Raw genomic sequence first — 27,064 nt, 5'->3', positions numbered from 1 at the left:
TTTCCGATTGAATTGATGGCTTCCTGTCCTTGCTTCAATCCTTGGTCAATGCAAAAAAGTTCAGTTAAAAGCATACTAATTTATTTAAATTTATCATAAAGGTTACAGGTTCGAGAAATAAAACAACACAAATTCAAATAAAAAATTATTACATAAATTCAACAAATACAAACAAGTAAATTACTAGTATTTCTCGATTACTACAGTCTTCTTAGAAGGCAAAGCGAGTCCTTCTCATGCCTTGTCATGCGTTTTGGAGTCAGTTATAAATAAAAGTTTATTATCCCACCATGTATATTCAGTAGCCAGGCACACAATATGTGTCCAGGCACATCCGTTCTTGGCCAGGCAAGTATATTCAGTAGCCAGAAAATCACATTCAGTATGTGACAAGCCGTATCCAGTTGGTAGTTAAGCCTTTCTAGATAGTAGCCAGGCACATAATCGGCGTCCAGAAGCATTCATTTGAAGTTCAGATACGTCCAGTAGGAGACAATACGCGTCCAGTCGGTAGCCGGAAATGTCTATTCAGCGTTCAGGTACCAACGACCATTAGGTGGCAACTCATATCTAGTTGGTAGCCAAGCGCATCCTCTAGGGGGCCAAACACACATCCAAGCAGCAGTCAAGAGGTATTTTTTCGCTGATACTAAACGAATATTTTAACAGTTCATGTACAAAATCATATGCATAGGCCAAGTGTCTCCGGACCTTGAGGTTTTATTCACAGATATTCGACCAACATTTTAAACAGTTCATGTTCAATGTCACAATATACCAGTCGTCTCCGAACCATGATGCCAATCATGTCCAGAGTACAGATTTAACGATAACTAATCAAAAATGGAATTTAATTGGAAGTATAATCAAAGAAAAGGAACTACTATCGTAACCACGTTAAAGGAAAAGGAAGCACTTTTGGAAGCACAATCAAAGAAAAAACAGCACATTTGGAAGCACAATCAACGAAAAGGAAGCACAATCGTAAGCACAATTGACAAAGAGTAAGCATATTAGGAAGCTCAATCAACAAAAGGAAGCACATTTGGATGCACAACCACAAAAAAAAAAAAAAAAGGAACCACATTTGGAAGCATATTCAACGAAAAGGAAGCACATTTGGAAGCACAATGAAAAAAAAGTAAGCTGTATTACGAGAACTAAGTCTTAGAAATCAGAATTCAAAAATAAATCATTAATTTTTTAATTTAATTTTTTTTCTTAAAAATTTTACATATCAAGTTAAACAAGTGATTATTGTATGTAGCCAGTTTTATCTCAGTTCTTTAAGTATGGAGGCTACTTCATTGATCTGCGAGTAGTTTCTTCTACGAACCGATGCCACCAAGAGCCTCAGGCGACCAACAAATATGTTTGGATCTTCCAACGACATATAATCAATTTCTTCTGCTATCTTTATATTCCTGGAATGTATGTTATTAAAAATTTTAAGATCACTTTGAACCCAGTGTTCATCATAAGCCTGATTAGAATTATTTATTTCAACACGACGTTTCAATTGTTTCTGTGTCAGGGCTTCATTTCAGCTTTCGATCTTGCCAGCATTAGGTGCTTCATCACAGTCCTTGCTTTCGTCACCAGCCTCAGAGTCACTGTCGCCATCATCATAGAAGTCATACTCTTCATCCAGATTACTGTTAGAATTCGAAATCGGTGATACCTCCAATCGCTCCAATTGATAAAATGCTCCAATTGCTCCAAAGTTCCAAAAGCTCCAATCGCTCCAACTTCTTTAATGGGCTCCAACTGCAATTGGAGCACTTGGAGCATTGGAGCATTTGAAGCCCATTAGAGCAGTTGGAGCCCATTAGAGCAGTTGGAGCTTTGGAACACTTGGAGCATTGAAGCACTTGAAGACGCAATTGGAGCACTTGGATCATTGAAGCACTTGAAGAAGCAATTGGAGCACTTGGATTTGATGTAGCAATTGGTGCATTAGAGTAGTTTGAGCTGTTGGCCAGTTGGAACAATTGGAGCATTGGAGCTCTTGGAGCAATTGAAGCATTGGAGCGTTAACCTTTGGAGTCAATGCCTGTTGTAGCCAAAGACAGTTGGAGCTTAAGACTGATGGATCCAAAAGACATTTGTACTTTTCTTGACGATATCCTACAGAAAATTATCAATCAGCTTACTGATGAAGTAGCTACATACGGGACTTTGAAATATAACTTGTGGTTGGACTGTGTATAGCTTTTCAAGACATCGGCTGCTCTAATTTACAGTTACGACGATGTGAAGTAGTCTGCTAAACGTAGTATCGAGGAACTCTGTCAAGAAGAGGAAAACTATGCCATTAAAGGATCTGGTTGGTCTCTCTCATAAGTAAACCAATTGGAGCTAATAATTAGTCAGTTCAAGCCAATGCAGATCTAAATGTTTATAAGACTGCTAACCTTAGTAAGTGTTCCACTAGTAGAATATAAATTATGTAATAGAATTTATTTTGTAAAAGGACTTGCGACATTTTATTTTCGAAACTGTCACTTTTATGATATTTTTAATTAAATCACCTTTTTCTTTGCATTGACTAAGTATCGATCCAAGAACATGAACTGATCGATTCAATCAGTAAATTAATGAATGATTTTTTCAATGAATTTTGGAATTGTTCCCAAACTAGGTAAATAATTACGAATTTCCAAGATGATGCCGAAATTTCAAGATGGCGGGTGCCACAATAAAAAAAATATTACTGCACTCTAGCAGGTAAAAATTAAACTAACATGGTGGTATCGCACACTAGCAGACGGAAACAAGATGGCGGACATGATGTCATACTAGCTGGCGATATATATATATATATATATATATATGTATATATATATATATATACTAGCGGACCCAACCGACGTTGTTCTGTTCAAACGTTTTAAATTCGAAAATTTACAGGAAATTTCCCTGAATCTAATCGCAGCGCCATCTGCCGGGTAGAACTGAAATAAAAATAAAATATTTTTGAATATATGATAACCCGACCACAGCGCTTCCTACCGGATCCAATGTAAAACATCCAAAGTTCAACAACAACATTAGTTAAATTAATTAATTTAAAAAAACATTATTTATCGGATTGAATTGTGAGTCTAAACATTCATTAATCCACCTGAACACACACTTCCAAGCGGACCCGACAGGCGTTGTCCTGTTCAATCGTTGTAAATCCAAAAATTATATTTTTTTTACATAAACTATAAATTAGAAACATAAAACTTCAATTTTAAATATGCTTTACACTATAAATGTTATAGTGTTATAATTTATTTTACAAACTCATATTTTTATTTTCAAAGAGGCGTTCAATACGTCATAAGTTGCATAGAATAAAATGAGAACTGACAATTTAAAATTGTAGGTTAAGTTGATTGTTATTGAATTCACGTGTATAGTGTATACATCATTAAAATTCACGAAAAATCATGTTAAATACTCACTTCAATACTGCACCTCATAGATTTGCACAATTTATATTTTGTTTACACTTTAAAATGTTATTTCAATAAATAATAATATAATATTCTCAATAAGCAATTCTATATTAACTTTATTGTAATAACAACACTAAGCTACGACGCAAGTAACCGATAGGCGAAAATGCAACAAAATAAAAAAAACATAGAATCCATCCAAAGATTACCAACAACACATAAATAAAAACACAAACAAAGATTAACCATCCAAAGATAAACAACAATTTATAAATAAAAAATTAATTAAATAAACATTTTCCAGTGGACTGAAGTGTGAATCTAAACCATTCTCGAATCCACCTGAAGACACACAAAAAATTTCATTAAAATCTGTACAGCCGTTTAGGAGGAGTTCAGTGACATACACACGCACAGAAGAATTGTAAGTCCTCTATTTACGTCATACTGATTTACGTCGTTTCGGATTAACGTCGCTAATGTTTGAGTACTCATGTTTCAATTTAAGTTGTCGCCGATTCACAATAACGTCGTTTACAATGACCGTAAATCTTTATTTTAACCAAAACACCGTATATAATTCGTTTATAATTCTTTGTTTCCTTCGGTAGTTAATTTATGCTATGTAGCGTAAGCTACACGTTCACCGCCTTATCTTATCATGCATCATGAGGGACGCTTCCTGCTCTGACGTACAGTATGTACTATATATCTGTTTTTATATTTCAATCAATAAAGGCAATAAATCAGCTGGTTAAATAACCATTCTATAAAGCTGAGAAGTACTAGTTGGACTTGTTTCCCACGGTGTCGGTTGTCATTTGCTGATAAAATTGCCCGTTGTCACGTCTGTATGCCAGCGCTTCCGGCCGACCTTGGGCCGTGGCCGGCCGGTGGCATGAAACCTGGCTCATTTTGCGTCGTTTCTATTTACGTCGCGGTTTTCAGGAACGTAACCCCGACGTAAACCGAAGACTTACTGTATATATAAAGATATATACACACATATATATATCTTATATATAAAATTCTCGTGTCACAGTTTTCGTTGCCATACTCCTCCGAAACGGCTTAACCGATTTTGATGAAATTTTTTGTGCTTATCCGGTATCTATGAGAATCGGCCAACATCTATTTTTCATCCCCCTAAATGTTAGGGGTAGTCCACCCCTAAATTTTTCTTTTATTTCCAGTTTTTGGTAGGAAATCACCATGGCAACGGCTGTTGCTTTGTTGATGCTTCATTCGTCTCTATGGCAACGGCTATTTCATTGTTAGTGCAGTCCTCATCACCGTTGAAATTTTGCAAGTGGTAGTGGGAGGGGGAGGTGTGGTGGTAGTGGGAGGGGGAGGTGTGGTGGTAGTGGGAGGGGGAGGTGTGGTGGTAGTGGGGGGTGGAGGGGGAGGTGTGGTGGTATTGCGAAGGGAAGGTGTGGCGGGAGTGGGAGGGGGAGGTGTGGCGGTAGTGGGCAGGGGTAGGGGGAGGGTGGGAGAGGGACCGCCGACGCCGAGCAGATTTTTTCGCGAAATATGCCTGCCCCTAATGTTCCTTATGTTACGCAGGATGACATTTTCCGAAAATTAGATCTAATGGGTGGTTAAAACCAGGCAACAGTGGGTACTTTGTCTGCATGAGAACAGTATTTTGCATTGTTCATGCCTTCTGCGTCTCCATGGCAACGGGCATCGCGCGGCAGTGGCGTACCCACAACGAGGGGCATGTATAATGAGCGGCGCAAGAGTGATCTGCCTGTAGACTGCCGTAGCGAAGTACGGGTACATCAGTTGTACGTTGCGTGCACGAGTCGGGTAACCATCGGTGCTATTCATTTTCTCTCCGGTACATTATACAGCATTGTAATAAATTTTCACTGATTTTTTTTTTTATTTACCATTACTATAAATGGGAGATGTGGCTTAATATTTTTTCTATTAGTACCTATAGCCGTGCGAAGCCGGGTCGGGCAGCTAGTATATATATATATATATATATATATATATACATACACGATAGCATTAGCAGTGGGAGGAATGTCAGTCAGTGGCTTCCGTGGAGGTAGGATATGTTGTCTTTTTTAATTTTTGTCCTCACCGGGTACGAACCAGGAACATATGTGTTTTTTTTAAATAATTTTTAAATAATTTTTTTAATTAAATTTCTTTATATTATTTTTTTTTCCGATTCTCTAGCATAAAAACTACGGATTTTCAAGATGGTGGAGCATTACGATAAATGCAAAAATCTAGATTCCTAAATGGTGTCCTTAACGATATGTACAACGATTATGTCATACATGTCTTAGATGGTGAGCATAACGATATTTGCAACATTTCTATAATCCAAGATGGTAAACATAACGAAAATTGCAACAGTGTTATAAAATAATATTTGATTAAATTTTGATTTATTTAAAAAAAATTAGAATTTTTTTCTCATTTAAATAGGATAATAATTATCTACAGATTTTCAAGATGGTGGACATGACGTCATACTAGCTGTTGATATATATACTTTGGTATTTGTGGTGGGAGGTCAGTCTGCCGGCGAATTCCATGGAGGAAGAATCGGTTGCCATTTTTTATTTTGCACGCACCGGGTTCGAACAGAGGACTCCATGACTTAAACGGGTTTTAAAAATAATTTTTTAATAAAAATTAATTAATTATTCATGATTTTTTTTTAATTTTATAACATAAAAATTACATATTTTCATAATGACAACCGTAACGAAAATTGCAATGGTTATTGGTTATGTAATAATTCTAAATGGCGGAAATTTCTATAAAACAAAATGTCGGAATTAAAAATGGCGGAAAGTTCGAGAAAACAAAATGGCAGATCCAAGATGGCCGCCGGGGTCAAGGTCAAAGTAATCCAAAATGGCTGCCGTGACGTCACAATCCAAGATGACCGCCATTACGTCAGAGAGGTCGGTCAGCTCCACCTCCACAGACTAAGCTTTCTATACTACTTATGGGTGTCGTCAACTTTGCAATAAATCTTGCTGCATATTGGGAGTCTATAAAACTTTTTGTTAACATGGCAATAATGATTTCATGTTGATAAAATAAGCACTAATTCAGCACTTATCATTTCCATTTTTTTAAATTACAATTTATGAGTTTCTTACATTAAGCTTGTTAGAAGCTTATAAAATGCTATAAGATTTTTGGTACAATTAGCACGAATTACAATTTTTTAGCTGTGAGCAGCAGTAATTGAGCACTCATTCATAACGTGGAAACGAGTCCCAAAAATTGATGTCTTGTATGGGTGATCGCCAACTTAGACGTCAAGTTGGCGACCACCAACTTGATATATGCTATATCATTTAATGTTACGTAGCACAAATTCTGTTTCATACTGCACAAAGTAGCACGTCAAATTGTTACAAAAATATCAGCGGCTATACTTGTTTGTATAATTAGCACACATTTTAAAGTCTGGCTGTGCTCTTTGAGCACTAATTTGTGACATTGAATTTATCCAAAAAATTGATATTTTCAATTGGTGGTCGTTTGACGTCAAGTTGGCGACCAACTTACTATAAGGTTTACACAGATTCTGTTTCCTACGACACAAATTAGTACAAAATAAGCACTAATGTGTCACGGCAATGCATGGTCACCACTTGACACGCGTGCTCCACTGCTTGTCTCCTGTTGTCTGGTGGTCCGGTGCATGGTGTGGGCGCGGCGCCTGCTCACACAGCAGGTGAGGCTGGACTCCTGGGAAGTGGCGCGCGCATGCGCCAGCCCGTGCCGCGGGGAGGGGGCAGGGACGTGGTGACGTGGCGAGGCTTACACGGCCAGTGCCTCGCTGGCAGCGCAGGTGTGCGGGTGCGTGTGCAGACGTGTGCTGGCGTGTGTGGGACGCAGGGACCCCGGAGCTCGACGGTGATTGGTCGAGACTTGCTCATGACCTGTCGAAGGGGAAGAGCGGCACAACACAACCTGTCTATACTTACAATATTGTCACAGGTGAGTCCGCGCAGCTGTCTCCAAACACCTGCGAATGACGTCACTTTCTCCCTTTTTTGTCGTACTGTGCTTAATATAAACTATACACATTTGTGTTACTTGGGAAAATGTGATATATATGTCCGATTGATATTATATGTCTGTTTACCGTTTTGTGTACAGGCCATATGTTAAGATACGCCCTCGGTTCATCCGACTCTCTGTTCTGATAACATTGACCTTCAACAACAACGCGCTCGCGGCTAATTCCCGCTGTGCGTCGCTAATTGCGCCTGTGTGTGCCATATGGCTTATGTAACTTTCGTGTGTAGGTGTGTGTGTGTGTGTGTGTGTAGCCATGTTTGGAACACGCCAGTCCTTGCAATACGAGCATGCACCAGAACAGTTATGTTAAAACCACACTAACAGTCATACCCTTAAGCATTGTCAACAACAGTGGCAATTTCCCTCTTCCCCCCTTTGCTGTTTTTCCTATCTCTACAAGAACCAAAATAATAAACTTAAGTAATAATAATCTACTCCAGACCGCACCTGATTTTTGAAATCGTTTTACTTTTTTGAATTAATGTGATATTTTACATTTACTTAGTGCTTATTAATTGCACTTCTGTTGACGTGACGTCGGACTTTTTTAAAAAAATGCGTAATTTCGTTAGTCACCGCCCTCGGCCTTGTCGCCGCTGTCAACTGTCGAGTTTATCCCCGTGACTCCTGTGCTTGTTTCTGCTTGGAAATATTTCTCCTAAAAGTTTTAAAATAATTTATCTTATGTTGGAAGCCACAAAAAAAAAAAAGCTAACTCCCGAAACGAATGCATTTATTTTCTTATTTTATTTCTAATGATTATAGCAAGATTGTCAAGAACTGCGCATGTAACTTTGCCTGTGCGGCAACACTTACGCCTCCTGGCTTCAGTCCAAGTAAACATTCAATTATATTTTCGGGTTAAGGGATGGTACATAATTATTTTGAATATCGCCAGTAATGTAAATATACCGACGTAAATTTTTGTCGTGCTTTAATAGCGTAGCCAACCTACTGTTTACTTGATACTAGCTGCAACATGATCCTGTAGTTCTCCAGCTTGCCCGATGCTGTTTTCGGTAAATATGTACAGTCGCGGTAGATGCCAAAAAAAAATGCTAAAAATCTGAAAATACTTTTATTCTGTGCCCTTTCACTTCCTCTTTTCAAATCAACCGGCGGAGGTAAGAAATTCCAAATACTTTAGGAGATATCGAATTTTTAAATTTCATCATATGTAGAGTCGCGGTAGATGCCAAAAAAAATGCTAAAAATCTGAAAATACTTTTATTCTGTGCTCTTTCACTTCCTCTTTTCAAATCAACCGGCGGAGGTAAGAAATTCCAAATACTTTAGGAGATATTGAATTTTTTAATTTTCATCACAATACCTGCGTAGTATGCGGCGATGACCATTGTTTCTTGTCATAGATAATAAGGTTTCTTGTTTACGAGTATCATGTTTCTTATTGGACAATTTTGTCACGTGACTGTTCTGCGATTGGCCAGTATTCAAATTAACCAATAGGTGATTATTTATTCCGTGATTGTTCAGTATTCAAATGAACCAATACGTGATTATTTATTCATTTATTGTTCAATACGATGTTTAATTAATCGGTCAACTTCTGCCGTGAACGACTACATCATTTCCTTATAGTGGCAAAGGAAATGTACCCGCCTCCAACTAGGTGAGTTTTTAACGTTTCTAATTTTAAAGTATTATTTTTTTATTTGGATATTGTTGCGCAAGTAATAAGTAAAAAAAATTACGTGAGTTGTTAATGTTCATCATTTGTCCGGGTTTTGTTAGGTCAGGTCAGTTACATTATAAATAATTTAAAACTAAAGAACCATTAAATTAAATTCACATTATTTTTAATGTCCGCTTAGTTTGAAAGTATTTATAATGTAACTGACCTGACCTAATCGACCATTTTATTTATTACGCATTCACTAACACACGTCAAAATAAAAAATGGCGACGTTCGAAGGGTTAAACGGGCGTTGTATTGTTAAATTAAAAAATTCGATATCTCATAAAGTATTTGGAATTTCTTATCTCCGCCGGTTGATTTGAAAAGAGGAAGTGAAAGAACATAGAATAAAAGTATTTTCGGATTGTTAGCATTTTTTTCCGCATGAATACGCAGGTATTGTGATGAAAATTAAAAAATTCGATATCTCCGAAAGTAGTTGGAATTTCTTATCTCCGCCGGTTGATTTGAAAAGAGGAAGTGAAAGAGCACAGAATAAAAGTGTTTTCGGATTTTTAGCATTTTTTTTGGCATCTACCGCGACTGTACATATTTACCCTGTTTTCAACTAAATATATCTGTTCATGTTGTCACCAATGTACTGTTTATTTTCTAGTATCTGCATCTTGATACTGTGGTTCTCCAGAGATCCCTAGAATACAGCGTAGCTGAGATTGTTTTCAAAAAGTAAGGGATGTTAATGTCAGCATATTATGCCCGGGGCTATGACTTTTCCACCCCAATTGGTTTTACACTCTAATTAGATACAATCAGGGTGGAAAACCAATTAGGGCGGAAACAATCTTTGCCCGGCCGAAACGTACCGACATTAAACATCCCTGTCTTTTTGAAAACACTCTCTGCTTCGCTGTAATGTCAAGTATCTCTTGAGAACCGCAGGATCAAGCTGTATACTTAGCCGAAGTTGGCTTTATTTCAGAATTATTTTTCTTCCCCTCATTTCTCCCACCCAGCATTGTGGGCGGAGTCAAAGCGTACATAATAATCCATAAAAAATGGCACAGCCAAAATGTACAGCACTGGCCGTTAAAAAAGGAACAAGCTGAACTCGGGTCATAAAATAGTACAGATGGCCATAAAAAAATTACACAATTCAATGGTACAGCACAGGCCATAAATATTGGCACAAACAAATAAAGGTAATACTTTCCAAATGTTAAAAAGTGTACAGCACTAACCATAAAAATAGTAAAAAAATGTACTATTAGCAAACACAAGATTGCGCACTAATGGAATATACAACTATTCAAAGGTAAAAAGAGGCTCTGTACGTATAGAGCTGGTATGCCCGCAAAGTGTCTGCTACACTCTGAATTTTAAGTATTCTTGTTACGTGGCGTAGAGCACTAGCCAAAGGTTCGGAGCCTTTAGCCAGGGCTGTACGCTACGTACTAAGCATATATAAATTTCAGTTTATAGCAGCATTTCGCACAACAGAGGGGCATATCATTTCTATATGTGCACAGCTTCTTTTACATAATTTTTTTTTAAATTCACAACTGCGTAATATAATGTTTATTTATGGCCAGGGCCATGTGCCTCCCTACCATGATTTTTATTGACAGTGTTTTATTTTTACAATATTGCACATATAATGGCTAGATATATGCTTCCTACCATTTTTATGTCCAGTGCTGTATACATTTTACTATAAAAATTCTAATATCTCATAGTTTACTCTTCCTACCATGCAAATGTATGGCCATTGCTTACTTTTTTTTACATTTTTTATGGTTATTACTGTACATTTTGCACCATTTTTTTAAAATTATTTTCATTTAATTGCTTATGCCAATTTTATGGCCTGTGCTGTACCATTTATATAAGTAATTTTTCATAACAATTTGTGTAATTTTTTCATGGCTAGTCCTGTACCATTTTATGGCCGAGCTTTACTTGTCTGCTTGTTCCTTTTTTATGGCCAGTGCTGTACCTTTTGGCTTTCGTCTTTATTTATGGCCAGTCTGTACCTTTTGGCTTGTGCCCTTTTTTATGGATAGTGATGTAAGGTTTGGTCGTGGGAAGAATGAGAAGAAAAATAAGTCTGAAATAAAGCCAACCTCAGCCAAGTTGCTGTATCTAGTATCAAGTAAACAATAGGGCGGCGATAACATTATCAGTGATATCTCTCGTTGAAAAAGGTATCGGCTACGCTATTACGACACAAAACAAATTTTCGCCACTATATTTACATTACAGGTAACTATAACATTAATTTTACACCAACCTTTAACCGGAAAATACCACTTTCCGCATGTGACTGGAATAGTAGGTACCTAGTAGCAAAGCTAGTAGTAAAGGTTTACCGGGACACAGCATGGCGGTGGCCTAGTCACCGTACAGGCTGACGTAATATGGTTAGTTACATGTGGATTAGCGATTGAAATTGTGTTTTCAAACTATGTAAAGTGTATTTATACAAGTGGGGTTATGTTCCCGTATGTATAATTTATTTGCATTATAAATTATAACATTTTTTTAAAAATAAATAATGAAAATCATTAAATAAGATTAAATATTTAGCATATTTATTGAATTAACATTAAATTATCTAGATTATTTTAATAAATTAAATATTAATATTATAACATAATAATATTAATATTGATTACTGAGTATGTATTTACATTTTACAACTTGATTGAACTTATACTTTATTAACTATAATAATATCGCTCGAGTCCCTTTATTATTTTATTTCTTTTATGTACGTGTTTTTTTCTACCCCAATTAAGTATAACTTCCTAAACGCTTACATAATTAAACGCTACCCAATTTTTTTTTGTTAGACCTGGGGTGTGTTTTCACTGAAATTTACCATTTCTGTGCCATAACTAAGTACACGAATGAACCAATATTTGACGTCTCTTCGAAATCGGGTAATTTAGATATAAGATCCAGGTGGAGACTTGAAGGGACGAATGGATGGGAGAAACGGGTGTACCGTGATATAACCTACTGGCTCACGCGTCACGTTTCCCTCTTGTGAAATAGGAGTTTGACCCACCTGGGAAACGAAGCTGAATCTTTTGGCGGGAGCCGATAGCCTGACCTCTCTTCACCGCGTCCCCGAAGGTAAAAAGTTGGCGGGATCATAAGTTATAGAAACGTTACTGTTACTAAAAGGACGGCTTTGATTTCCTTCTATTTTCTTTAATAAATTTGCTAACAGGCACGCTACGAAGATCAAGTAATTTCTATTAAAAGATCTAAGTAATTTAAAATACGCAAGACAAACAAGGACGTGAAAACGCAACACGTGACTGACGTAATAAAACTCTTCATTTTATAAACTATTCAAGTCTTAAAAATCACCAACCCAAAAACATGAAATTGTAACGGCTGATCTTCGCTGCCGTTGACGGGTCCTGGTCACCGTGCCTCGGCACAGTGCTACCGCCCCTTGTGTACCGCCCGCCCCCAACGGACAATGGGGGGGGGGGGGGGGGTGCCGTTTATCGGGAATTACCGAAGACGAGTTAATAATAATGCACATAACGTGCTTTTGAACCCTTTATTAGGATTACTCCTACACATGAACACCGCGTGTCGTGCGACTGTGGGTCCACCCGCGAAAAAGTGAATCAGTGTAATAATGAACTCGAACACCATTTACAATAATACATTTGAGCTACTAATGTGTTCGAATCCGTAAACAGGTTATTTATTACCTACTTAAAATGTGCGTATTCGTATTTCACGTAAGCAGCACTATATGTTGTTTCTGTTTAGCCTAAGCCTTGAATGGCTTAATAGTACCGCAACCTTGCCCAGTTGGGTGGATAACAAGTGTTAAGTGCTAACCGATGAGTCGCATCTTAATTGCAGAAGCCATTCACTCCGGAATGGCTCATGCAACCAAGATTCTGCGAGTTAGGCGTAGTCACACTAAATATCGCTAAGACGCACACTGTTAGAACCTTGTAAGAAAGTACCTACTATGTTCAGCAGTCACCAGTGCGTGTCAGTACGCATTACTTTGAAGAAGAAGCGTGACAAGGCAGGTCACCACATCACCGAGACATGCATATCCTATACGGCCGCAGTCGCACGTCACAAAGCAGAGACATCCCCGGTATGTCCAGCCAGCTCCTATACGGAACAGCACACGTGCATTCTGGTCCAGCAGGTAGCGGTCTTCAGAGAGGGCGTTCGCAAAATGACATTCAAACAAAAACTTTGGGATCTTAGTCCAAAACTTTTGCCCTGATTGTTAAGTTGCTATGAACTGTGTGTTTAATTAGTATATGGGGTTAATTTGGGGAATAAAGCGAATTAACACTAATGTGAATGTTTGGTTAGGTTAACACAGCTAAAATAATAAAACTTAAATTAAAATTTTAACGAAAAATTTTACGTACTGTTAATTTTACTGCTCTAAACTTACACAAAATTTTTTCCAACAGCGACTCTACACATTTACACTGTTGCACACCCAACAAAAAAAACTTTATTATAAAGGCTTTGTGTAGTGAGGCACTAGTCGTGGAAGGATTTCTAAATTACTTAATTCGACTTTAAAACAACCAGGTACATAAAAATACCTTTTTAGTAGTTAATTGTGCTGTACAGATTCTTTGCGTTCTATTTATACACAATGTTCAATTCGTACATGTACCAAGTTGATCACATTACAATAATTCTTATAGAGAATAATAGTGGATATCAGTTGATAGTCCAACAGCGACTATCGTCAAAGGGCACCTGAAAGGACGCAAGCGACTTGACCTTTCACGTAAAACTTCACAGGCGATTCTACAAAAATTTTACAAACATTCGGAAGGTAAAAAAAAAAAAAAACTGACTTGTCTCACTGCAAACATTTTTTTTTATTCGGAAACAACACAAACCTTTTGTGTATTTTTACAAGTTTCTTATGCTAATTACTACTACATCAAAAGTAGCTTGGTATTATAAAAACTCAAAATTTTGTAAAAAAAAAAAAGTACCCATGTGCCGTGTACATTAAAGATTCTTTTTTAAAATTATACACCTACACAGGAAAATAATTTCCTAAATTTCCATATACAAAAGTTTGGTTATTTTACATTTTTGTAGTGTAATTTTTAAAAAAAACAAGTACAGTTTGTGTAATTGTACAATTGTTTCTAGAAAGCCAAATATGGTAAATGCTTCGGTATAAATACACAATATTAAATATTTTATTTCAATACCTTGTGTATTAAATAAAACATTTGGATGTAGCCTATATGTATAATTACATAGGTATACAAGTGTTCCATTAACCAATGCCCTATTTTTGTCTGCACATTGTGATTGTATTTACACACTTACGTCATTGTAAAAGTGCACACAATTTGTTACAGTAAATTTACAACGACCAATAACTACAAAAATACAATTTATTATACTATTCATACTTACGAAAACATATTTAATTTACATTAGATTACGAAAGTCATGTTCCCATTTCTTTGTGATTTTTGTTGTGCATTATGGTTGTGAGTTACAGTGACTGATGACTGATTAATCAGAAGGTAGTGGGTTCGATCGCACGCAATGTCACTGAGATTATAGGGAGTAGATTGATACTTTTAATGGTGATAAAATTAAATATAAACTACACATACTTTAATAACAGCTATATTTTCCAAAAAGTAAAATGTTTTTGAAGTAGTTTAAGTTAACATGTTCAGTGTTAAAATCTAATTTAGTAAATATATTATAATTAACTGACAGTTGTGGTAAATTTACAAATAAATGCATACCACAGGTAAAATAAAGCAACAGCTATGGCATATTAATATGGCATGTAGCATGTTGATTTATTTAAACTTTTTGTGACAGCAGAGTATCAACTGATGTTAGTGTAATTTTACACCTACACATGTTGATGTATTTGTAATCTTGTTTGTTAAGTAAAAATACACAAACCAGTGTGCGTGTAAAATGACACCAACATCGGCGGTGTGAAATTACAAAAAAAAAAAAAAAAAAAAAAACAGTGTTCTACATCTCTTATATTCCTCATTACATACACAAAACACGTAGGTACCTCTTGTGTTAAAGTAGGAGGCAGTAAGAACCAGTTGAATCCTTCGTTCGCTGCAAGAGGCGTGGCTTTGAATTTTAGCCTCGCACGGGAAATACAGTAGTGAGAATCTCTTGATATAGCAAGAGTGTGTGGCAAGAATCACGGTTCTTAAAGAGAACATTAATTTCATAGCGTGATTCCAGCGTGAGGTTAGATTGCACGGAAAACCATAACTATATCGTGTTAGCCATTTGTGGGAAATTCAAATGAAAAATAAATCTGTTTAGCAGAATAAAGTTACAAGTAATCCACAGCGTTTAGCAGTTTGGAACAATGAAAACGTAATAATTATTGTTTTGGCATTAATATAATAATGCTCTCACCAATGACATATATATTAGGTACAGAAGTTATTTAGTGCGTGAACACCCAATTTTTGAAAATAATGTTTTGTTCGCGTTCGTATATTTGCGATTTCTGAAGCCAAATTTGTTCCAACTTAACAACTCATATTTTGAATATTTAATCTACGAATTTAAGTTGCGCTCATGGTAACATTTATGCTCCCAGCTATTGTGTGCACATTTTAAAGGCTTTTAGTGCATGCCCATGAAAGTTTGACGTCATTTTGATGGAAGTTTGTGTGGGATTGAGGACATAGTGCCAAGTGTGGTCACCTGTGAGAATTCTTGAATCTTCGGGAGTGAGGACAAACATGGCCGAAGTCACAACGAAGCGCTCCTTTGCCGGTGAAACTTGTTGCTATCGAGTCTATGAATGGCAAAACCTTTCAACACATTGATACATCGTTTTTCGACATATAGCTTGAATTATATCGATATAGATAAAATATCGGCCTTTTCTACATATCGGTCTATTAAAATAAGTATACCTACTTATATCCATGTTTTACTTATTATAAAATTAGTATTTAAGTATATGTAATATTTGTATCTTGATACATCTAAGCTAATATAATGTAATTACCAAATACAAGTTAAGCTCTTTCTACAAAAAGTGAATATACGAATATAAAATCAGTTACTAGACATACTTTTGCGTAGTATCTTCTTCCACGTCACCGGCCACTGCCCTTGTTCAACAGTCAACCTGTTAATTCATTGCATTGCTTTAACTTATCAACTTTTGTTGAAATTCCCTACTGTGAACCCTTAAATGATAATTTGTTCTTTCAAAAACCTTTGGTCCACAATTGTATTATTTTTATGTCAAATTTATTTACAGATAATTTTAATAATATTTTTTTTTACTTGAAAAAATATTATTTTATCCCAATTCGATATTATCGGAACAAATCTATATCAAAAAATATCAACACTAAAATATCTTTACCAATTCATCTATATTTTGACCCTGATATATCGATATTTCTATAAATCGTGGCCATCCCTAGTCGAGACTATTACAGTAATTTGCCTTTATCTTTGGGTATGAATATTGTGTACGAACCAACAGAAATAGGCGAACATACGAAAGTTAAAAATAACATAACGAATTTCATACTATGCTGACTAAGGGAGTTATGAATAGTTTTTTTTACTTCAAACACTATATTTCACCCCTTGCAGTAATATATATTTATGTAAAAACATGTTTTGGACCAAGGTGTATTATATTTAGAAGTCCTAACAAAACGTTTGAACGAATTTGGTAGTTTACATAGTAAGGTAGTTATGAATATTTTTAAAACCTTGCAGTAATGATTTGTCTTATCACAAATTGTTTCAGTCTAAAGTTTTAGATAATGCTTGAAATGATTACAGTAAGTTTTAAATGATTTGGTAGTGTATTTACTAGTCCAACTCCTGTTTTTCCACTCCTCGCGGCAGTGGTTGGTTTGTATAAAAAAAATGGTCTCGGACAAAAGATTTTGGTAGGCTTATTACTCTTACGAGATATAATAACTTCACACATATGCAATATTTGTAATATTGATGGGATGATGGTGATTTTCCTGTTTTTGGAATACCTTCCCCATTTTTTACCCTATTGGTCCGATTTAGCCCATTATAAATTTGACCGAGATTTTATAAATATATTGTATGTATAATTTTGGTTACTCCTGTCCATAAAAGTGATAATGTGCAGCGTTTCTGAATTGGACCGACTAACTTCGTCTCCAGGTTGATCATGACCAAATATAACTACGACTTATGGACTAAAATGATTCCCAAGTGAATGCTTCTCAAGTGTTGTATAAGTAATTGCAATTGGGGCTAACAACTGTTTATTGTAAATAATAAAGTATTTAAGTAAGAACACTGAGGATCAGGGTTATGATTTAATTGAATGGATTTCTACAACCACCTCGAATTTTGTTGGTGTGCAAAATTATTCCTTTAAATAATTGGGGGAGTAACACGCCACAAAAATATGTGGAAAATAAAGATATCAACCCCAATTTGTTTGTCGGTCGAATTTAGACTCATTCTATACATACACAAACACACTAATATATTTTTTTAGTTTCATTGCCTATAGACCCCATAACCAATTATCCTGTAAATGTACTTATTTAATAAAATATTTACGTTCTTTATTGCGTATTTCAGTAAAACATTATTATATTAATTTACACCCACAATGGTATATTTACATTAATACAATACAATACGAAAAATTCTCAGAAAAAAAATTTACTTAGTTCTTCGTTTCTGCTCAGTAAATAAATAAAATACGAAAAGACTCGGCGAGAAACTTCTGGCGTATGAAGTATTCATGTTTGAGCGGATTGTATGCCATTTGAAAATGCTTTTTAAAATTAAAATGTATGCAAACTGTTTGTAGAGAAAGATTTTGCTCATCACGGAACGATTGCTTTAATTTACTCGTCTGGAGTGTTTTTTGTATATCTTAACTGTCTTTGTGCATGGTAGCGAATATCATGCTATATCATGCTTCCATACTCTAAAGATTTCAACTTAACCCAAATAGGTACTCCGTATAGCGTGTATACCCAAACACAGTCGTGTTTGCGATATCGACTAGTTGTTTACAGCTTTTCCTTGAGTCAGGATAGCCAATAGTTTGCTGCAGTTGGGGTCAGCTGGCTTAAATGTAATTTCTGTTCACGCTGTTAAATAATTGTTCTTGTTTCATGGGTTAGCCTAATTATATTTCATAGCAGCTGCCTAATTTTTTTCGGTAAGAATATATATATATATATATATATATATGTGTGTGTGTGTGTGTGTGTGTGTGTGTGTGTGTGTGTGTCTTGCAGTTCAATTCACGAGTCTTTATTGGTTAGAGTAAAAATTCGCTTCTACTAAATTAAGTTAACCTATAAATATGTCAATGAATTTTTGTACAGTGCTTCTTTGGGTTTTTTGCATTCTCTACCTAAAAACAATGAAGATATTAAAAAACGGTGTGTTAAAGAAAAATGTTAAAAATTATACAAATATCTAATTAATCATTCATAAGAAGGTGCGCCTGTACCGCCGCCTGGATCCAGAGGGCTCTACTAGTGTAATTATGCCAGTGATTTGCGAACTCTTATTGGCGGACTTGAGGCCATTTATGCGAGGTGCCACGGGACTGGACTTGTCGGAATTCGTGGAAAGGGCGCGTGAGGTGGAATCAGATGTACAGGCGAGTAGACTCGGAAGTGGACATCAGAGGACCCGCCGCGAACCACGAGCGGCGAACGTAGTAACACCGGAGGACGCTTTGGCAGTGGTCCCGTACCAGACACCGACCAGCAGCCGCGGTGCGCGGACGCCGACGGCACCTAGACCAGGGACAGCAGCCCGGTGGGACGAACCACGGGCGAACAGGGAACAACGAGGAGGCCGACCACCTCGCTGCCAGTACTGCCGCAGCACAGAATACCATTGGCATGGGGAGTGCCCCACTCGTGCAGCCGTGTGGGCCAAGATGGAGCAGGAGGGACGCAGTCCGGGAAACTCCCAGTGACACAGCCGGCCACTGTCCCCGGGACTCCCGCCCGGCGGATCAACAGAGAGACAACACGGCGCCGACCGGATGTGATCGGGGCCTGGGCGACCCGCCCCTAACACGCCCCAGGTCCCCGACGAGGAGCGGCGTGCAAACAACAGTACCACTGGCCAAGACACTACCGACAGCACCAATGTCCCCGCCAACCAACTTGGCGCGGTTGGCTGTGGCAGACACCCCGCGCAGCAGCAGCAACGCAGCAAGGGCCACTGCCCCCCACGACACGTCACCTGGCGACGTCCAGGCCCTATCAGGGGCGGCAGCAGCGCCAGCGGCGCGCGAGGCAGAGCCAGCCAGCCTGGGCAGGCTGGACAGCGACGGGGCTGCACTTCTGCGAGTGCCTGTCCGCCTGAATGGGCGACCCATCCACGCCTTGGTGGACACGGCAGCTACCCATTCCTACGTCGCAGCTCACCTGGTGGAGGAGGGGAGCTGTCAGCCGGAGCGGGAGGAAGTCCTGCTAGCAACGGAGGGAGTCAGCGCGCCCACGTCTGGGCGCGCCCAGGTAAACATCGAGATACGTGACCAGTGCAGTCGGACCACCTGTCTAGTGATGCGGAACTTACGGGAGGACCTGATCTTAGGCCTCCCGTGGCTGATCCAGGAGGAGGCAAGCATCGACGTCAGTGAGGGAAAGCTACATGTGGGAAAGCAGGGCCGCAGAATGGTGTACTGCGTCGGCCGCCCACAAACCCCAGTTCCCCACACACCTATCAGACTCGCGGAAATCCGCAATGAGGTTTCACAGGAGTACCAGGAGCTGTTCGAGGACGTGCTAGCCCAGCAGCCGGGGGTATTCGCCACCACTGATTTGCTGAGGCGGACCACGGTAACGGAACATAGTATTCCAACCAAACCACACACCCCGATTTTTGTCAAACCTCACGGCTTTGGAACCAAGGAACGACAGGTCATTCAGGAGCATATTGATGAAATGCTCCAGAACGGCATTATCGAGCCTAGCGAGGGGCCCTATAACAGCCGGGTCGTCATGGCACGGAAAAAGGATGGGACATTGAGGTTTTGTGTTAATTTTAAAGCCATAAATTCTGTCACCATTCCGGCCCCACCTCCATTAATAAATATCACAGACGCTCTGGCGGGTCTTGGCGATGCCACCATCTTTTCATCCCTCGATTTGAAGTCGGGATATTGGCAAGTGCCTTTCCGCCCAGCAGACCGCCCAAAGACAGCCTTCACTGCTCCTGACGGCCGCAGGTTCCAGTTCTGCGTCATGCCGTTCGGGTTGATGGATGCCCCCGCGACGTTCCAGGCCATGATGGTCCGCGTCCTAGACGGGTTCGTTGGCAAGTTTGTCACGGCCTACCTGGACGACGTGATCATCTGGTCACGAACGTGGGAGGACCATGCACATCATTTGGCCATGGTCCTCGAGCGGCTGGCGAGGCATGGGCATCACACAACTTGCTCAGCCATTTCTTCTGTTCAGGTCCGGCAACGTAGATTATTTCGTTTTGAACTAGTAAATCTTCAATAGTGTTTTTCACTTGGTGGTACGGAATTTTTCCTTCGTCCCACTCTAGTCTGTGATAATATTTACATAGCCATTCATTCGACCGTTTGCTTTTTTCGTCTAGTAGTTTCCACGGATACGGAGGTCGGAAAGTGCGTGTTCGAGTCTTGTCTCCGGAGGTGACGCTAATTTCGTTGAGCACGAACCCATTTTGACTCTGGAAACCTTGCAGGTTGCAGTACATCTTGTAGCTAGCAATGCTCGGTCGTAACTAAATTATTATCGCAAACGAAACAGTATTTATGACAGAATTTTCACGAGACCTGTAAACGAGTTGTAACTTATGACTCGATCGTGGAGTATCAGGCAGTATGCCATCGTGTTTGGCGGTACATTAACTTTTGTGGTAATTTCCAGCCTACAGTTGATCATGGAATTACGTATGGATTCGTCCTGTCTGCTCAGGTCAAACACGAGCAACAGAGCTATTGATTTATACATTTCTGGACTCAGGACCGGATACGGCTCACGTCCATAGTACGATGATTGGAACTGCGAGTACATGTGAAAAGGAAAAGAAATGCCGCAGTTATCAAAATCCATGTTCATGTCATCGTACGGATAACTTTCGCTGTTCAAAAACACTTTTACGTTTTCCTGGAAACAGTGGTCGAAAACCGATGTGTCAGTCTTGGGGTTCATTTGTCGGTCTGTCTGTAATGACAAAATTATGTATCTCGGTTTTTCCATACTGGAGGACGTTTTTACAACCCAATGATTCTGACGATTTTGGGCTAATACAGGGCACGTCACAAGATTCCAAGTGCGGAATGCAATGTCTACCGGTTTTTCCTTCTTGACAAAATTCAGCAGTCGTACTCTTTCCTTCATACTGACGGTTATGTGCGGTACGAACCATTCTATGCTCGTAACGGTGACTACCATGGGCTGAGGGTCATTTCCCGGTGCTCCGATGATTGCGTTAAGGTGTGAAGTCGCGAGAATGAGCACGAGTTCTTGACGGGCTTGAATTAATATTTTCTTGTAATCTTCCACAAATCCGAGAAGCAAGGACAGCGGTACGCTAACTTCGAATTTGCCTTCTACGTAAACAGGGACCTTGAAATCGGTTTCCATACCAAAACCCGCAATTTTTTCCGCGCTTAAGTTATTTGGTGTTAGGGAAACGTAATTCTTTATAGTTGCTGTAACACCGGGGTCTCTCGTTTCATCGATAGAAATACCGTTAAGCTCGAACGTGACTCGATCGAATAAATGCAATATTCTGTTTCGGCCGAAATACGCAGTTGTAGGATGCGTTCCGTCTGGCTTTGTCAACGTGCCTCTAATACGTAGAAATGACTGCGATGGTAGTGTGTAAGCATCTTCTCTCATTAGAGGAATTCTTATTTCTCTTCCGAGCGAATATGGTCCTTGGAGGTAGGGAGCGTAGCAGTGATACTCGACCTTATTGATCGAGTCGCTAAACCTGGCCTTTTCGCCTATGCTGAGAATGTCCGCCATACTTGTTTACTGTGTAGCCTAAACTGCGGAGATACTTAACGCTAAGAGGTGTTAACGCACCGCGGCCACGCAACAGACTGGTCCTGGGTTTGTGTTGTTTCTTTGCTTTATAAGTCTCGAAAATCAGGCTTATCGCTTCAAGTGTAGACACAATGATGTTTGTTCTTCGCGGAAATTTACAAGTTTATCACTCTCATCGACTATGGAGACGACTACTTCGTGTACTGTCTTGATGATTACGGATCAGTAAATGATGCTTTGCGGTACTTGTATGAGCTTATATCCCGGTGGTTCGGTGGTGGAAAACTTGTAGATGCAACTACTTTTTTTACCATTTATGTAAACACCGTCTGCCAAATTACAGTTTATTCGTATGACATTTGTCGACATGATATTTACAGGTTGCGTTGAGACGTGTAAATTGTTGGCCGCATATATTTTCGGTTCGAATCCGAGCATGGTACCTATGGTTCCGGATTTCGTAAAGTCAATTTGTTCGCTACACATTATTTCACACTGTAATGTATTGGAATTGTCACGTAATTCAAACATGATGTTTGGTGACAGGGCTTGTTTGATGTAATTTGCGATGTCGCACAGGTAACCGTATTTCGTGGACGGTCCCGTCGCTTTTCAGGAAGCAGATCTTGCAGTTTTCGTTGTCGATATTCGGTATGGCATTATACGTTTGAAAATCTACGAGTCCTATGCACCATTCTTCTTCCAACTCCAGGGGCGGGAAATGGACCGCGCGCAGCTCCGAACTGTGACCCGTCAGGATAAGTGTTGTCGACATGACTAATATATTATCATCACTGCACAACCTTTAAGTAGCAATTGTTTTGGCGGTTAAATTTTTTTTAGTTAAAAAGCGAAGACACAAGTGTCCGCAGTTTGTTTGATTAGGTGACTGTTCGGTCTCGTAATTGTAGAACAATGTAGTGGTTCGGCCCAGGTACAACCTAAGTTCTGGAGGAGGTCGTAAATTTCCAAAACTATCGTAGTACTCGACCATTTTTCCAGACTTAATGTACGCCACCCAGTGCGTGCCGCGACCTGCCGACGTGCCTAAATTAATTATGGTGCGCTCACGTGTCTTTGGCTTGCTGGGTAAAGTGTCTCGCATAAACACGCCGCGGAAATTTGGCATTTTCAGTTTTCGAGCGTACTTGATTAAATCTATATTGGTGAGCGGACGTTTCGGCAAAGAACTTAGTATTTTTTCATTCGTTTTTTTCTCATGCCCCGTCCTGCTTTGCGGGTGCGAAGGTAGAGTCCTGCGCCGTTTTTTTGTTTACCCATGGCAATAGCTTCCATGTTGGCGTTGTGCCGTTGTGCTTCCTTTAATTGATTTTTCTGGTTCTTGCTAGTGTTGACTGCTCTGGCTAGATTTGCTGCGGCTGCAGCGATTCCGCCGAGAGTTCCGAGGGCGGGTAGCAGCAGAGGTAGAAAACCACCCTTCTTCTTGTTCTTTCGTGTCTTGCGCTTGCGAGACCTGGTCCGGCGACGAGCACCCATTCCTAGTTTGGTCTTTGCCTTCATGATTTTGGAAACTCCCCAGGTCGCGATTTTCTCTCCTAGTCCCGCGTTCGACGATTTACTTATATCTTCGGCTTCCTGTGCCAATATCTCGTCGGCCCAGTGCCTGGATTCCAGATCCTTGCTGAGCGAGTATGCGATATCGTGCTGCTTGCACTTTTCGTCGAGAAAATTAATGCCCACATCACCACGAGCTTACCTTTTCGCTAGTTTAGTGCCGGGGCCGCAGAATCTGTAGCCGGGAATGTGTAGCTCGAATGGCAGATTGTTTATCAGCGAGTTTACGAGTCCTGCACCGATGTGTTTTTTGTTCTTACCTCTTCGAGGCATTACACACAACTGACCAGAAAGTATAAATACGCTTCATTTATACAATTTTTTGGCAGTACAATGCAAGTCGTCAAGCAAGAAGTGTGTTTGCCCATGCGCATTACGCAAGACAATGTATTTAGTGCACGTGAATCACGACATGGCTTACTGTTGCCTTCTGCCATACGATGCATAATGGCAGGTCCGTCCAACTGCGGTAAAACGTGCGTTCTACTGAGTTAATTAGAGGAGCCAAACGGTCTTAGGTTCGAAAATGTTTACCTATATTCCAAATCGTTGCAACAACCAAAGTACCAGCGACTAGCTACGGTTCTACAATCTGTGGATGGTCTGGAGTATTTCCCGTTTAATGATAATGCGGATGTGGTACCTCCTAGCGAAGCCAGAGTCAATTCCGTGTTTGTTTTCGACGATGTAATGTGTGAGAAGCAAGGCATAATACAAGAGTACTTTTTCATGGGCAGACACGCCAAGGTAGACTGCGTTTACCTGTGTCAGACGTACAGTTGTATTCCAAAACATCTCCTACGAGACAACGCGAATGTCATAGTGCTTTTCGCATGGACGAACTTAATTTACGTCACGCTTATGACGATCACGTCAACACTGACATGACATTCCAGGAATTTAAAGACATGTGCTCCTTGTGTTGGAAAGACGAACACGGATTCCTAGTTATAGTCAAAGACTGGCCTCTATATAAGGGCAGGTACAGACGAGGTTTCGATCAGTTTATCGTCAAACATGAGTCATAGCATTTCAAAATTCGGTCGTAGCAGCAGACATACTGTACGTCACGACTCCGATATCCACAAATACATTATAATACTGGCTGAAAAGGTTGAAAGTGTGAAAGAGCAATTACTAGAGTATCTCATTGCCATCGACCAGCGCGTGGAAGCTTCGGATTTTCGAATTCGCGACATGATCGAAGTCTCGAATGCGCAAAGGCGTGACGACCTAAAGTCGCTCTTTTCAAAACTTAATTCACGCCTGGTGTCTAAAGGTGCTTCGAAATAAAAAACAAAATTATGGATGAAAAAACCGATTTGGCTAAGCAACTACACGAGGTGATCGAGGCCATACGAACAAAGTACTTGCTCGCAAAGCAACATAGATTAGCCGACGAGGTTCGTAAGGAAGAGGAATTGAAGCCTCTAAGTACACGACTTGATATTTTGATATCTAGGTGAGGGGGCGTCGAAAACGAGAAGACAACTAAAATTGAAATAAAAGAAGAGGTGCAAACTACATCCACGGGCAAACGAAAGCGAAGTCCACAATTAACAGACGATTCCAACGTATCTACTAGCGAAGACGAAGTTCGTGTCGGTCGAACTCTTAGGAAGAAACCTCGAAATAAAAAAAGTTTCGATGTCGGACCACTCGCTAGCGAGTACCTGGCCTCATCTGTGCCTCGAAACAGCGACGTGACGTATGGGGTGCACAAGCGAGGCCGTAAATGGGTCCTTGGTTCGAAAGAAGTTCATTTTGTGTCCGACGATAATATTGAATGTGGAAAAGAGGTCATAAAACTTACTCGTGGATTATGCAAACTTTTGTTTCGTAAAAACCCGCGACGATATTCAGAGGTGGATTTGCGTAAATATAGAAGATTGTTGGATGCTTCCAACACTGTTTATGCAAAAAATGACCCGAAAACAGGTCGATTCAAAGATTATGAACATGAGAAATATCCAATTATAGCTAGTCTTTTCTTAGACATCAAAGGGGCCGGACCTTATAAACTCGACACTGGTAGAAAATTGGACTATGTATATTATGACGAACCGAACGAGTTGGTTACGAGACTTAGACTTTTGATGGCTTCGCTAAACGCGGGAAAATATTCACACACAAATGAAATCGCTTCCATACTTGAAGAATTACGGGAAGCGGGATATATTGAATAGTGATCATGTCAAAGTTTGCAATTGCGAGCGAGTTGCATAAACCCGCAAGACGTAATTATCCACGACGAAAAATCAAAATCAAAGGATTGGACGACAATTGGCAGTCTGATCTGCTCGAAATGTGCGAATATTCGCGTGTGAACAAGGGCTACAGGTACATTCTCATAGTTATAGACACTTATTCAAAGTTCCTGTGGGCTAGACCCTTAAAACGGAAAACCGCTGTGGAAGTTACGAGTGCCATGGCGAATATTTTGAAACAAAAACGAAGACCTTCATTACTGCAGACGGACGACGGGAAAGAATTCTACAATGCATCATTCAAGGCATTGATGAAAAAGTACATCATCAATCACTACTCTACGTTTAGCGGTGTCAAAGCATCAATAGCAGAACGTGTAATTCGTACGATGAAGAATAAACTGTATACTCGGTTCACTGCCAATGGTTATTACAAGTGGCCGAGTTTACTTCCTAAACTAGTACGAGAATACAATTCTACTGTGCATTCTACAACGAAACTCAAGCCGAAGGATGTAAAGGACAATCGACTGCTTCGAACTGTGTACTCCAAGACGAATATACTAGATTCACGAAAGAAAAAAGCGAATATCGGCGACATTGTGCGGATTTCGAAAAATCGCGGAATTTTTCACAGGCCTTGCAAGGGGAATTGGACTGGAGAATTATTTCGTGTATGTAGAATAAAAAATACGTATCCACGTACTTATTTTCTCGAGGATCTGAAAGGAAAACGTATAACAGGGGCATTTTATGGAGAAGAGATTATGAAAACTAAATTTCCAGATACTTTTCTCGTTGAAAAAGTGTTACGGCGTAAGAAGGGTAAGGCATTAATACGATGGTTGCATCATGGACCAGAGTTTGACTCGTGGATTGATGAAAAGGATATTTTAAAACAATGAGTTTGTGTAAAAAATTTTTAAAAACTTGTGTGTGTAATGCTTATTTTGTATAAATAAATCTTTGTATGTAATAAATTGTATTTTTTAATTTCTGTACGTGTATACATGCATCATGCGTGGAGCATGTAGGTCGTGTTGCCGCTCCGCTCTGCGG

General features: G+C 39.3%; 1 protein-coding gene across 3 annotated transcripts in view; it reads left to right on the top strand.

Annotated features, from left to right (window-relative positions):
- The first annotated feature begins 7,257 nt into the window (after positions 1-7,257).
- LOC134527286 (rab11 family-interacting protein 4A) overlaps positions 7,258-27,064 on the top strand; it is a 620,480-nt gene continuing 600,673 nt past the window's right edge. Inside the window, exon 1 of one of the 3 annotated variants that reach the window (XM_063359829.1) lies at positions 7,258-7,427. The gene's annotated coding sequence lies outside the window, so the exon portion shown is untranslated. The remainder of the gene's footprint in view (positions 7,428-27,064) is intronic. The other 2 variants (XM_063359831.1, XM_063359830.1) reach the window with 2 other exon arrangements.

This window comes from Bacillus rossius, chromosome 1 (genome assembly GCF_032445375.1).
Source record: "Bacillus rossius redtenbacheri isolate Brsri chromosome 1, Brsri_v3, whole genome shotgun sequence".
NCBI lineage: Eukaryota > Metazoa > Arthropoda > Insecta > Phasmatodea > Bacillidae > Bacillus > Bacillus rossius.
Note: the sequence above shows the minus strand (reverse complement) of the source record. Positions and strands in the feature narration are given on the sequence as shown.